The sequence below is a fragment of the Coffea eugenioides genome, unplaced genomic scaffold (assembly GCF_003713205.1).
Source record: "Coffea eugenioides isolate CCC68of unplaced genomic scaffold, Ceug_1.0 ScVebR1_2468;HRSCAF=3498, whole genome shotgun sequence".
Classification (NCBI taxonomy): Eukaryota; Viridiplantae; Streptophyta; class Magnoliopsida; order Gentianales; family Rubiaceae; genus Coffea; species Coffea eugenioides.
This window is the reverse complement of record NW_020862958.1, coordinates 8679-23580: the sequence shown is the minus strand read 5'-3', so window position 1 is coordinate 23580 and position 14902 is coordinate 8679. Positions and strand designations below refer to the sequence as shown.

General features: G+C 36.2%; 1 long non-coding RNA gene across 1 annotated transcript; it reads right to left on the bottom strand.

Annotated features, from left to right (window-relative positions):
- Window positions 1-3034: 3034 nt before the first annotated feature.
- Window positions 3035-13724, bottom strand: LOC113756750. The gene is made up of 2 exons (XR_003466067.1): window positions 13638-13724; window positions 3035-3446 (listed from the first exon to the last, which is right to left on the bottom strand). It is a non-coding gene; the product is annotated as an uncharacterized LOC113756750 (long non-coding RNA).
- Between the last annotated feature and the right edge of the window lie 1178 nt (window positions 13725-14902).

Genomic DNA, 14902 nt, shown 5'->3' with positions numbered 1-14902 from the left:
ATAATATTGATTTATTTCTTTTTGGTCTAAAAATACAAATCATCAAGCATATTTGGATTCAAATCACAAGGTTATAAAAGAAGTTCTAACCTTTGAAGATGTATTGGCTTATAACTGCATATTTTATTACTATTTTCCATGTACTTTGAACGAATTAGATATAAATATCATTGAAAAATTATTGGTTTATATACTTTTTAAGAACTATTACTTATTCATGTTTAGTTTTAATGTTGTAGTCTTGTAAATGTTAAATTAGTTTTACAACTTAATAGTTGTAGTAATTATATTAAGAAAATTAAGAAGTAATAAGTGAGTTTGGACCAAACTCGAAGATTTTGTGAGTTGAGTATGATTTTCACATTTATTAACCCGAAACTCATGGTCCGAAACTTGAAAATGTTACAAATTAAATGAGCTGACCCTGAACTTATGAAAGTCTGGCCCATATAACCCGATTGACAGGTCTAACTATTATCATCTGAAGGAGCTAAGAGCGAATACGAATATAAATTATATGTGGCTAAACAATGGTAATCTTTCTAACCAAACAGTGGATGACGACGAAGAGGAGGACATTGACATAAGTATCCAGCTTGGTGAAGGGATGCAATAGTATTTGATGTTTGTGTTTTAAACAATGTGTTGGGTCTCACTTTTTTACTTTATCGTTAAGTGCATTTGTTCGGATATCTATATCTATATAAATCTGAGAAGAGATTTTTAGTATAGTTAAGTCACAATGCTTCATTCTTTTTTTTTTTTTTAGAATTTTGATTTTTTAAAAATTGTTATGCATCTTTTTATGCGTTTTGAATTCAAAAAGTAAGAAGTGACTCCACTTACAGAGAAATTTGGTTTGAAGTCTATTAATGTGAGATTAAATAGAAAGGAAACATCACCAAATGATCACGTGCCTTGCACATGATGGATTCCGGCCAAAAAATATTCGAAAACCTAGTTAGGAACTAAATTTGACTGATGTGAATATGTAAGGGACATAAAATTACACTTTTAAAAGTGAGGGACAAAAAAAGTTATTTTACAAAATGTGAGGGACGTTTTGGACGATTTTCCCAATTTTTCACACACAATCTTAAAAGGCAAGGAATCAAATAGATATTTTAATATGGAGTACCAAATTGATAATTTAAACAACTTTGGAGAACCAAATTGTGAATTTCCTAATTTTTTGCTTAGCAAACGCTATGATTTTTCACACTCAATCTTAAAAGGCAAGGAACTTTTAGTAGAAGGACAGAAATATTCCTATTGATTTTCCTAATTTTGCAATTAGATCATTCCATAGTTTTTTTAATAGGGGAAAGTGGGACTTAAGAAATAAGTAATTTTGCAATTAGATCATTCTATAGTTTTGAATAGGGGAAGGGTGGGATTCAAGAACTGAAGAGGGGACATTGAAATTTGAACATAGGATATTTAATTCCTGAGATTTCAACCTTAATTGTTAGACCAAAATTTCCTCAGCATATCATTTTATAGTTAGTTAAAAATTATTGGCTTCAACTAAAATAAGTATTTAGGACCAAATCGTGATAGCTTTCTTATTTTAGAGGACAAAAATAGACAATTTCAATTTGAAGGACTAAATTAAATTTTAAACTACTTTGGAGGAACAAATTGAAAATTTCATAATAATCGGGCCAAAAATTTCCCCCACGAGCACAACGGTATGATTTTTCACACGCAACCTGCTCTAGAAAGATCTTGAAAGGCCAATAAGCCTTAGTCACTTGTTTCAAATCCCACATAAACCATGAAAGCTTCTCCTAGATAGCTCGCAATAACAGTATCTGATTATTGATCCAAGTTCCTCGTGGCACAGGAACTTAGTATTGGCATCTGATGCTCTTATGAAAGCATGTAAAAGCTTTTGGATCGATGAATTATTTCATATAATATTTCACTTGGATCACAAATGTATTTTCTAATTCATTTTTTTAATATTTTTATCTCACATACATCGCAACACAAAAAGTGTTACAGTAATTATTCCAAATAATATTTCAAATAATACTCTATCCAAACACAATAAATATTTTTAGAACTAAGTAAATAATTTTATTGAACAAATTATACTACAAATATGAGAGATTATAATTTGTTTACAAGATTCATTTGTAGAGGTTATGATCTTATATTTAAAAAAAAAAAGATTTTTAATTGATGTGAAACATGTATTTAAAAAAAGGTACTACTTATTTCAAATTTCCATTGATTTTGAATTCTTTTGACTTTTTCCTTTTTCTTGTATTATCTTTGCATGTTTATTTCTGGGCTAAAGACTATTTGAGAAAACAATTTTATTGAGTTTTAGACAAATATGTAAAATACAAAATTAAACTAATATAAATCATTTTAAAAAAATAAATGATGAGTGGGACGAAACGAATAGCCGGTGATCCAACCCTCTATTAGTAGGTATCTGATAACCGAATACCTGCTAATATATAAGGATCTAAAGACAGAAAATGACTAATACGCGAGGTATAAGACGAGTCAACCAAATGATACACAATACGAGTATTCGATTCGTGCCCACCCCTAAATTTACCAATACAATAACAATGAAAAACCAGACTTGTTTGTAAACCAGACATGTCCTCGGCTGTTACTTTGATTTAAGCTTAAACAAGTGCACAATCACAAAAGAAACATTAATCTTCCGAAAACAAAAGAAAAGGTGGTGAAGTTGGGGCAAGTTCCTCCATCACGCCGTGGCGGAGCCAATAATGGAGCCAAATTCCGAAATCTTTCTTTTAGCCCTGAAAAAATTTTGAAAATTTTAAGCAAAAGTCCTTTGGCCAGATCAAGATTTTACCAAAATTTTATTGTCCCCGCCCCTACCTAGCTTCTCCTTTTAGACAAAATTGAGCTCTTACTCATCTTTCAATACTTTTGACCTAGCTTCATATGTATGTATGACATGTAATGCCTAATTCTGAATGGTTTACATAACTACAGAGAGAGCCATTTCATGACAAGAATCAAATATCTTCTCCACTAATCCAAGGGTGAAAATGTATCTTTGTAGCATTTGAGGAATCAAAATATGCCGCATACACACTTTGCTTCACAAAATTATGTACCCCTAAAGATCAAAGATACACAGAACTTTGTTGGCACTGCTCACACTTTTCCTCATGAATGAGCTCATGCCAATCATTACATCCAACCTATATAATAGGTTAACCCCTAAGCCATATACATTAGATGACCAAAATAAAGGGCAAAATTATCTGAATTTTCCTATCAATGTATAATACCTTAAGAGAGCTTTCCCAATTCCCATGTACTGTCACACGCACGCTTGTCCCATACCAACTCGCTAATTATGAAACTTTCTATTTGTCAGCAATCACTTGAACAAGTGTTTTGCCATGACTGTTATTGCAATCTCTTTGCATGTCATTACCATCTTCATTCTGCAAAAGGAAGCAAAAGAAAACTAAATGCGGTAGCCAAACTAACAATCATATAGGGTATTCGAAGTTTATCAACAACAATTAAGCGATAAATGTGGTTTAATGTATCAAAAGTTACCAAACAAACTTAATCAATTCATATCTTAATTTAACAAACCTTTTCCTTCCAATCAAGTTGCGTACTTTATTCTGTACACAAACTACAACAGTTTAACATTTTAAGTAGGACGTGCACTTGCATGAGTCCATCATCTTTGCATCCCTTTTATTACTTAAGGGGGGAGGATGGATCTCTTATCAAATGCAAAATGACTAACTCTGATTGTGCATGTCACCATGTTCTCGCATTTTTTACTGCCCTACTTGAACGAATTGCATCATTCAGTGTTTGCATGCTTGGCCATAAGAAAGTCAAGGAGCCAACTCAAATGTGAAGGTGTAGGAACATATTATTCCCAAATACGAGAACATTTTTCTGTATAATTGATTGGCATTAAAAAAATGAGAAAGATTGAAAAGTAAAGCCAGGGGGACAAAATTGCATAAATTTTCTCCAGCGAGAAGCACAAAGTGCATAAATTCCAAGACTAAAATAGTTGGAAGATATATATAGCATTTAAGCTTCGTGCATCAACTATAGATTAACAACAGTAAAAGATCCTCCACTTGAAGCCTCACCAAAAATAGGTGTATAAATGCTTTTTTCCCAGGGGCAATCCCTATATTTTGATAATGACTATTTTAAAAAAATTTTAATCGTAACATGTTTCACACACTCAACATCCCTACATAGAGAAGACCCATCAGATCACAAAAATAGGTAGGTAGCAAGCAAATTCACCTTGAGTGTCTCTCCTATGGAGAAGCAGAGTCCATATATTACGGGCTTTATTTGCCCCACCACAACAATCTTTGTTTGTGTGACACTTCATTTAGCACTAATAATGGGAGGAAAACAAACACTAGTTCTAATCCTTCCAAGATTACTAAATAAGATGAAAATTTGGATCATCCATGTGACGGCCCCACCTCCCCCTAGGGCGTACCCCAGGGTTTGGCGGGTCGCCTGGTCAAGACTCACTCACTCATAGTTCAAGAAAAATAACGTACATCCATAGAAAATAAATAACACATCCACTTCAACTTAATATATACATTGATGCTCAAATCCAGATACAAAGCTTCTACACTCCAAGATACTTTCAAGTGTTTACAATTCAAGTACAAATAATCCTTGTCGGGTGCTAGCGCGAATACAATTTCAAAATTCAAAACAACTAGACTACGCTAATTTGTACATGTCTCACGCCTCGCTCGTACCCCCTGTAAGGAAAACAAATTGCATGAAATGAGTTAAAAGCCCAGTGAGGTTCCAAATAGCAAGTTGACCATTATTTAAAAGTGCAGGTATCACGTAGCAAAATAATGAGTATGAAAAGTTCATAAAATAACACTTCAAATAGCAAATCTCAAAATGAGCGAGTGTAAAGTTTTTCTTTTAAAACGAAACAATAACACGATGAGTACTAATCATTCCAAAGTATAAGGATATGGATGGCTCTCAGGAGCCAAATTCCCATTGCATCACCAGAACTTGATCAAGTAGTAGTTGACACTCCGTCAACTTTCAATAAGTAACCAATCTAGTAGAGCACCACTTAACTCCAATCTCCGTCCACCAACCAAATCCCTTACCGGCCTCAAACTCCAAGATAAATACTGGTGGTAATACTCGAGCATGTCGATTAGTCGAGGAGATACACTCCACTTGACAACACTAGATACCCATGGTTCGTTATTTAATCGACCAAACCTTTGTCGGCTCGACTTGAGTAACTAGCTAATGGGGTTTGGGTTCCCAAGAATTCGATGATATAACATCTCCAATCGACTGAATCAAGATAAAAGTATGGAGACGGGAATGAGAGGTAACTCCCACTCGGATCGAGTGTGGTACATACTGCTGCTCAGTACTTACAAGTCACGCACAAGTATATCAAGTCAATTGCAACAATAAACGAGTACATATCACATTAGGGTAAGTGCGATAAAGTACACCCTTACCTGATCATATCAATCACACATTGGTCAGTATGGTCAAGTATCCAGTTCAATCAAGTATTTGGAAGCACTCACCAAAGGTCTAGTGCCTCTTGTTAAAAATCTAAATATCTTTTTCTATGTATATCCCATGATTTCTGCTCTATTTTAGGATAGAATAATTTACTCCTAATGTATTTTAGGATAGAATAAATTAGCTCCTAATTTTTAGGAAATTACAGATTTCATGGAATTGACAAAAGTCAAATTCCATTTGTATAAATGTTGTACAGAGTCTAGAACAAAAGATATGACAGAACAATTCAGTTTTCTTTTTGTTCATGGTATCAGAGCTTTTGCTCTTGGGACCTCTTCTTGTCAGCCTTCATTGCTGAGTGCTTTCCTCTTTCAAGTCTTTATTGCCAAGTGCAATTTCCAGCCTTCATTGCTGATTATTTTTCATTAGGCCTTCATTGCCAATTTTTCTTTGAAACCTCCAACATGTCTGAAACTGAAACATCAGAAATCCACTCCAATACCAAATCAGAAGAGACCTCAAATATTCCACAAACAGGGGATTTGCAGAGTATCCAGGCAGCCTACAGGCTCAACGGAAAAAACTATTTGAAGTGGTCACAATTTGTTCAAACATTTCTCAAAGGAAAGGGCAAAATCAGCCACTTGCTTGGAACTGGACCGAAAAAGGGAGATCCTAAATTCGCTGCTTGGGATGAAGAGGATTCTATGGTCATGTCATGGCTGTGGAACTCCATGTTACCTGAAATAAGCGATACTTGCATGTTCCTACCAACAGCTCAAGATATATGGACTACTATTCGACAGACCTATTCAAAGGCAGGAGATGCTGCCCTAATCTATGAGATCAAAACAAAGATCTCAGCCACTAAACAGGGCAACCTTTCTGTTACTCAATATGCCAATCTTCTGCAAAATCTATGGCAGGAACTGGACCAATATCGGTGTGTTCAGATGTTGTGTAGTGAAGATGCAGCCACCTTGAAAAACTTTATCGAAAAGGATAGAGTTTATGACTTCCTTGCAGGTCTGAATGTGGAATTTGATCAGGTCAGAGTCCAGATATTGGGGAAGGAAAGATTATCATCTCTGAATGAGACAATATCATTGATTCGAGCTGAAGAGAATAGGCGAGAAGTCATGTTAGAGCCTAAAACATTAGAAGGCTCGGCAATGATTTCTACAAAGTCAAATAAAGACACAATTTGGTGCACGTACTGCAAAAAATCACGCCATACGCGAGATGATTGCTTCAAACTCCATGGGAAGGAACAAGTCCTTAGTCGTAAAGGAGGATTCAAAGGGGGAAAAGCCCACTTAACTGCTGGAGAAGACCAAACACAAGAAAAATCCAACCAGGCTGGTATGGGAGAATTCAAGAAAGAAGAAATCGAAAAGCTAAGAAACCTCCTAAATTCCCTTGAAAAGTCCTCTAGTACGTGTTCATTGGCTCAATCAGGTAAGTACCTTAACTCTTATGCTTTAAGTGCCTCAAGCATGTCTTCTCTAGGCTCTTGGGTCATCGACTCAGGAGCTACTGACCATATGACTCACAGCCCAATCAGATTTAGAACATACAACCCATGTCCTGGAAATAGAAAAATTACTGTTGCGGATGGATCTCCTATAACTGTTGCAGGCCAAGGGACAGTAAATCTATCAAATTCTTTGTCCCTAAATAATGTGTTGCATGTCCCAAAATTGTCCTCCAATCTCATATCCATCCATCAAATTACCAAAGATCTGAACTGTAGAGTAATTTTCTATTCTACTCACTGTGTTTTTCAGGATTTGGTTACGGGGAGGACGATTGGACTTGCTAAGGTGAATGATGGGCTTTATTACCTTGAGGAGATGAGTGGCAACAAGGAGAACAAAAATCAGTTATCCCTCACCTGCTCCTCAAATAATAAATCTGAAATTTGGCTTCATCATTTCCGTCTTGGTCATCCATCTTTTATTCTACTTAAAAGCATGTTTCCTTCACTTTTCAAGAATGAAGATGTTAGTAGTTTTCATTGTGATACATGTGAAATTGCTAAGCATCATAGACTATCATTTCCATTGAGTAATACAAGATCTACTAGACCTTTCTCTTTGATACATACTGATATTTGGGGGCCTTGTAGAATTTCTAGTATTTCTGGAGCAAAATGGTTTGTCACATTCATTGATGATTGTACTAGAACTACTTGGTTATTTCTTATGAAAGAAAAATCAGAAGTAAGCAGTATTTTTCCAATGTTTCATAAAATGATTTGTACACAATTTGGAAGTTTGATTAAAAGAGTAAGATCTGATAATGCAAGAGACTATTTTAATCAAATTCTCTCATCTTTTTTCCAAAAAGAGGGTATAATACATGAGTCATCTTGTGTAGATACACCCCAACAAAATGGGATTGCTGAACGAAAAAATAGACATTTACTCAATGTGACTCGAGCAATTTTGTTTCAACATAAAGTTCCAAAAACTTTTTGGGGGGAGGCTGTTTTAACTGCTGCACATTTGATAAATAGAGTACCTTCAAAAGTACTAAATAATCAAAGTCCCATTGCTGCTCTTTCTGTTTTTTACCCTGATTTTAATGTCTCTTGCACATTGTCACCAAAAGTGTTTGGTTGTGTTGCTTTTGTACATGTTCATGCACACCAAAGAGGGAAACTTGATCCAAGAGCTTTAAAATGTATTTTTGTGGGATACTCAAACACAAAGAAAGGATATAAGTGTTATCATCCTCCTTCAAAAAAATTTTTTACCTCCATGGATGTCACATTTGTTGAAAATGAACCTTATTCTCAAAGTAACAATCCTCATCCCCAGGGGGAGAGTTCTTGGGAAGATAAGGAATTTCTCCTTGATCTTCAAAGTCCTACACTAAACTTAAAGTCTTTCAAGCCTGACCATACACCAAATTCTAAAGGAGAACATACTAGCAGTGAACCTGAACCTGAATTTGAAGTTGAACATGCCAGTAAAGAAATTGAACCTGATCTTGCAGCTGAGGGAAAATCTGGTTTAAATCCAACTACACCACTCAAGGTCTACTCAAGGAAGAAAGTTCATATTTCTGAACCTGTGCAAATCCAAGAATCTGAACCACAATCAGGTACTGAAAATTCTGTTCCTTTGTGTGTTCAATCTGACTCTGCTCCTTGTGAATTTATTGATTTAGACCTGCCTATTGCTGTTCGAAAAGGAACACGAGAATGCACTAAGCACCCAATCTCAAATTTCGTGTCTTTCCATAGACTCTCTCCACAACATAAAACTTTCCTTACCACCATCAACTCCATTTCAATCCCACAAACACTACAAGAGGCACTTAGAAATAAGAACTGGTTACATGCTATGAAAGAGGAAATGAATGCCCTAGAGAGAAATAAGACTTGGGAAATTGTAAACCTGCCCAAAGGAAAGAAAACAGTGGGGTGTAAATGGGTGTTTACTTTGAAATATAGAGCTGATGGTTCATTAGAAAGGCATAAAGCTCGGTTGGTCGCAAAAGGATATACACAGACATATGGGATAGATTACCAAGAGACCTTTGCACCCGTTGCAAAAATGAATACTGTGCGTGTTCTTTTGTCTTTAGCCGCTAACTTTGGTTGGTGTTTACAGCAATTTGATGTTAAGAATGCATTCTTACATGGGGATTTAGAAGAAGAGGTGTACATGGAACCCCACCGGGTTTCAATGAAATGTTTTTTGAAAAGAAAGTGTGCAGGTTAAAGAAAGCTTTATATGGATTAAAACAATCGCCAAGGGCTTGGTTCGGAAGATTTACTAAAGTGATGCTAGCAATGCAATACAAACAAAGTCAAGGAGATCATACTTTGTTCATAAAACATTCAAAAGGAGGTGTTACAGCTCTACTTGTATATGTAGATGACATCATCATCACCGGGAAATGATCCAATTGAAAGAGAAACACTCAAAAAGTGCTTAGCAAAGGAGTTTGAAATTAAAGAACTAGGGAGGCTGAAGTATTTTTTAGGCATTGAGGTGGCATACTCAAGTAAAGGCATCTTTGTTTCCCAACAAAAGTATGTCTTAGACTTGCTTAAAGAAACAGGCAATCTTGGATGCAAGGCAGCAAGCACACCCATTGAGCCTAACTTGAGATTGAATGAAGAGAAGGATGATAACAGTAGATAAGGGAAGATATCAGCGGTTGGTTGGGAAACTGATATACTTGTCCCATACAAGGCCGGACATAGCATTTGCTGTAAGTGTAGTAAGCCAATTTATGCATGATCCAAGAGAGAAACACTTGCAGGCTGTCAATAGAATTCTATCCTACCTCAAAGGGACACCGGGTAGAGGAATTTTGTTCAAGAAAAATGAAGGATTGCTCATAGAGGCATATACTGATGCTGATTATGCAGGTTCTGTTGTAGATCGTAGATCAACTTCAGGATATTGTACATTTCTTGGTGGGAACCTAGTGACATGGAGGAGTAAGAAGCAATCGGTTGTTGCAAGATCAAGTGCTGAAGCAGAGTTTAGAGCTATGGCTCATGGAGTTTGTGAATTGCTATGGCTCAAAATAATACTTGATGATCTTAAAATCAAGTGGGAAGGACCTATGAAACTCTATTGCGACAACAAGTCTGCCATCAACATTGCACACAATCCAGTGCAACATGATCGCACAAAGCACATCGAAGTTGATAGACATTTTATTAAAGAAAAGCTGGACAGTGGCATGATTTGCACTCCATATGTAGCATCAAATAATCAATTGGCAGATGTCTTAACTAAGGGAATGCCAACTTCCAACTTTGAAGACATTACATGCAAGATGGGAATGGAAAATATCTATTCACCATCTTGAGGGGGAGTGTTGAAAATCTAGAATATCTTTTTCTATGTATATCCCATGATTTCTGCTCTATTTTAGGATAGAATAATTTACTCCTAATGTATTTTAGGATAGAATAAATTAGCTCCTAATTTTTAGGAAATTACAGATTTCATGGAATTGACAAAAGTCAAATTCCATTTGTATAAATGTTGTACAGAGTCTAGAACAAAAGATATGACAGAACAATTCAGTTTTTCTTTTTGTTCACCTTTAAAAAATTACGTTCAAATCCAACTCCTTGGTTGGAGTCCAAATCTGCGATAAAATATCATTTACGAATGTAAAACTCTCTCAAATTCGAAACATAGGAGTTTCGCTTCAAGAAAATCAAGTAAATGCAACTCATTTAAATAGTATTCAAGATATTTATTAAATTCTGAAAAATTCATGCTCGCTTGTTTAGTTATGATCAAGAAGTGGTTTCGACTTTAGAAGTTGTACTTGGTATCAAAGACCGAAAAAATCATATTTTGAAAGGGTCATTACTTTTACTTTTTAAGGGTATGAGTTCCGGCAAAATTTTAGCTTATATATCTTGACTAAAGAAAACTCGAATACCATAGGCGATCCGAATCCAATTTGACCTCAAATCGTCGCTCAAATCGGGAGTACATATGCCTAACACTCGAATGAAAATTTGGGCAGCATGCCTTTTGTATTTAGCTATTTTTCAGCCATTTATGACTTCATTATTTTTCTTAATTCAGCCCAAAATCAAGGTAGTAAGCTGTCCCAAATTTTAGACAGCATAACCCCTGTTTTGTCCTATTTTTTCCTTTCCAAATTTAATACAAAATTTCATGACCAAACCATCCAAATCAAAAGCACAAATGATATGGTATACAAGCTACTAATTTCAGACCATAAATCCACCAAAAATAGACAAGTATTCAGCTCACATGTCTCTATACCAAGGCTGGCCGTCAAGCAAAAGTTCAACTCCACAAGCTTAAATTTCCATAAGCAAACTAATGGAACATATGCAAGATGGAAAAATTACATGACATGGCTAAAATATATAGTAAACATGATATTAGCATTTTAACACTCATTTTCATTTTCCTTAACTAAAACGGGAAATTTATTGCTTGGGACATGAACTTTTGCTGGATGGCCAGCCTTGGTATGGGACATGTGAGCTGAATACTTGTCTATTTTTGGTGGATTTACGGTCTGAAATTAGTAGCTTATATACCCTATCATTTGTGCTCTTGATTTGGATGGTTTGATCATGAAATTTTGTATTGAATTTGGAAAGAAAAAAATAGGACAAAACAGGGGTTATGCTGTCCAAAATTTGGGACAGCTTACTACCTTGATTTTGGGTTGAATTAAGAAAAATAATGAAACCATAAATGACTGAAAAATAGCTAAATACAAAGGGCATGTTGCCCAAATTTTCACTCGAGTGTTAGGCATATGTACTCGCGATTTGAGGTCAAGTTGGACTCGGATCGCCTATGGTATTCGAGTTTTCTTTAGTCAAGATATATAAGCTAAAATTTTGGCAGAACTCGTACCCTTGAAAAGTGAAAGTAATGACCATTTTAAAATATGATTTTTTCGGTCTTTGATACCAAGTACAACTTCTAAAGTCGAAACCACTTCTTGATCATAACTAAACAAGCGAGTATGAATTTTTCAGAATTTGATAAGTATCTTGAATACTACTTAAACGAGTTGCATTTACTTGATTTTCTTGAAACGAAACTCCTATGTTTCGAACTTTAGAGAGTTTTACATTCGTAAATGATATTTTATCGCAGATTTAGACTCCAACCAAGGAGTTGGATTTGAACGTGATTTTTGAGAGGCACTAGACCTTTGGTGAGTGCTTCCAAATACTTGATTGAATTGGATACTTGTTTTCAATACTTGACCAATGTGATCGAATGATATGTGATTGATATGATCGGGCAACAGTGTACTTTATCGCACTTACCCTAATGTGATATGTACTCGTTTATTGTTGCAATTGACTTGATATACTTGTAAGTACTGAGCGGCAGTATGTACCACACTCGATCCGAGTGGGAGGTACCACTCATTCCCGTCTCCATACTTTTATCTTGATTCAGTCGATTGGAGATGTTATCTCATCGAATTCTTGGGAACCCAAACCCCATTAGCTAGTTACTCAAGTCGAACCGGCAAAGGTTTGGTCGATTAGATAACGAACCATGAGTATCTAGTGTTGTCGAGTAGAGTGTATCTCCTCGACTAATCGGCATGCTCGAGTATTACCACCAGTATTTATCTTGGAGTTTGGGGCCGGTAAGGAGTTTGGTTGGTGGACGGAGATTGGAGTTAAGTGGTGCTCTACTAAATTGGTTACTTACTTGAAAGTTGACGGAGTGTCAACTACTATTTGATCAAACTCTGGTGATGCAATGGAAATTTGGCTCCTGAGAGCCATCCATATCCTTATACTTTGGAATGATTAGTACTCATCGTGTTATTGTTTCGTTTTAAAAGAAAAACTTTATACTCGCTCATTTTGAGATTTGCTACTTGAAGTGTTATTTTATGAACTTTTCATGCTCATTATTTTGCTATGTGATACCTGCACTTTTAAATAATGGTCAACTTGCTATTTGGAATTTCACTGGACTTTTAACTCATTCCACGCCATTTGTTTTCCTTACATGGGGTACGAGCGATGCGTGAGACATGTTCAAGAAAAATAGCGTAATCTAGTTGTTTTAAATTTTAAAATTGTATTTGCGCTAGCACTCGACAAGGGTTATTTGTACTTGAATTGTAAACACTTGTAAGTATCTTGGCGTGTAGAAGTTTTGTATTTGGATTTGAGCATCAATGTATATATTAAGTTGAAGTGGATGTGTTATTTATTTTCTATGGATGTACGTTATTTTTCTTGAACTATGAGTGAGTGAGTCCTGGCCAGGCGACCCGCCAAACCCTGGGGTACGCCCTAGAGGGAGGTGGGGCCGTCACAATCCACCCGATAAAGGCATATTTGTTACCTACTAGCTTGATTCAGATATGCCAACATTTCGTTTAAGGGTATGAGGGTTAAGACCAAGAAAATGCAAAAAATCAACATAAAATTTTTGCTTCTTTAATGAGAAATTTAAGCACTGTGATTACGTATGCAATTCAAAAATCACTAAACACTTGAATCAGAAGACGACGACAAAAACCACTCAAATAGGCTAACAAAATACAGCTGTATGAAAAGTGCAGAACTACTGTATTGAGGTGCAAAGGCAAGATAATGAATATACCCTTCTAGTGAGGCCTTGAGCTGACATGAACTCATAGAACTTGCGCATCAGCATTTCTTCCTCTACCTACAATGAACATCATCATTTAGCATCTCAAATTATTTTCAAACCAGGGACTAAATCAACACACCACTAGCAAATTTAAATTTTAGTGAAATAACATAAGTAGAAATAATTTTGAAGATGATAGATCCAATTCATGTTTGAGGTGTAATGGTCCATACATTTCGGAGGAAGCGTGTATGAGATCTTTCATGGACCAATTTAACTATGGTCCATTGTCACAATCGTTCTTTGCTCTTTTCTTTCCTCCCCCACCCCCACCCCGGCCCATACTCATCCAAGTCAAGGGGGCATGGTTGAGGTAATAGCAATCCTGTGACGACCCCACCTCTCCCTAAGGCGTACCAAAGGTTTCGGCGGACCGCCTGCCCAACTCTCGCCAGAACTCACTCACTAACTCACGCGAATCACGAATATACACATCACCCATGAACCATAAATAACATTCCCAATTCAAGCTTATAATATATATTGATAGAAAACAGGGTACAAGGTTTCGATACTTAAACTAGTTTAAAACGTATACAGTCCAAGTACAAAACAATCTATTCGAGGAATAGCGCGAGTACAAGTCAAAATTCAAAACAAAGTCTAAAGTAACTAGACTACGCTAGCCTTTACACTTCTCACGCTTCGCTCGTACCCCTGTAAGGAAAACAAAACTAATAGGGTGAGCCGAAACTCAGTGAAGTTCCAAATATTAAATTGGCCAACAAAGCAAGGAATAACATAGTAATAGTGAAATAGCGAGCAAACAAGTCAAATCAGGGAAATAGTACGTCAGCTAGCCAAGTAATATCAGGTTTGCAGTCATATATATAAGGATACGGTAATCATATCTCGGCTCCGTTCCAGCTTGATCAATGGGTAGTTGACACTCCGTCAACTTTCAAGTAATAACAAGTCCAAAATAAAACTCCACTACACGCCAATCCCCGTCCACCGATCAACCCCTTTTCCGGGCCCGCACGCCACACGAAACACGGGTGGTAATACTCGAGTATACCGGATTGCCGAGGAGATAACACTTCACTCGACCTTACTAGTGATCCAGGGTTTGTTATCTAATCGACCAGACCCTTGCCGGCTCGACTCGATTAACTAGCCATAGGGTTTCTGGAATTCCAGGCAAGACATATCTCAAGTACATGTAAAACAAGTCAAGTATAATTACTAGCAAGAACAAGTCATATTAGGGCAAG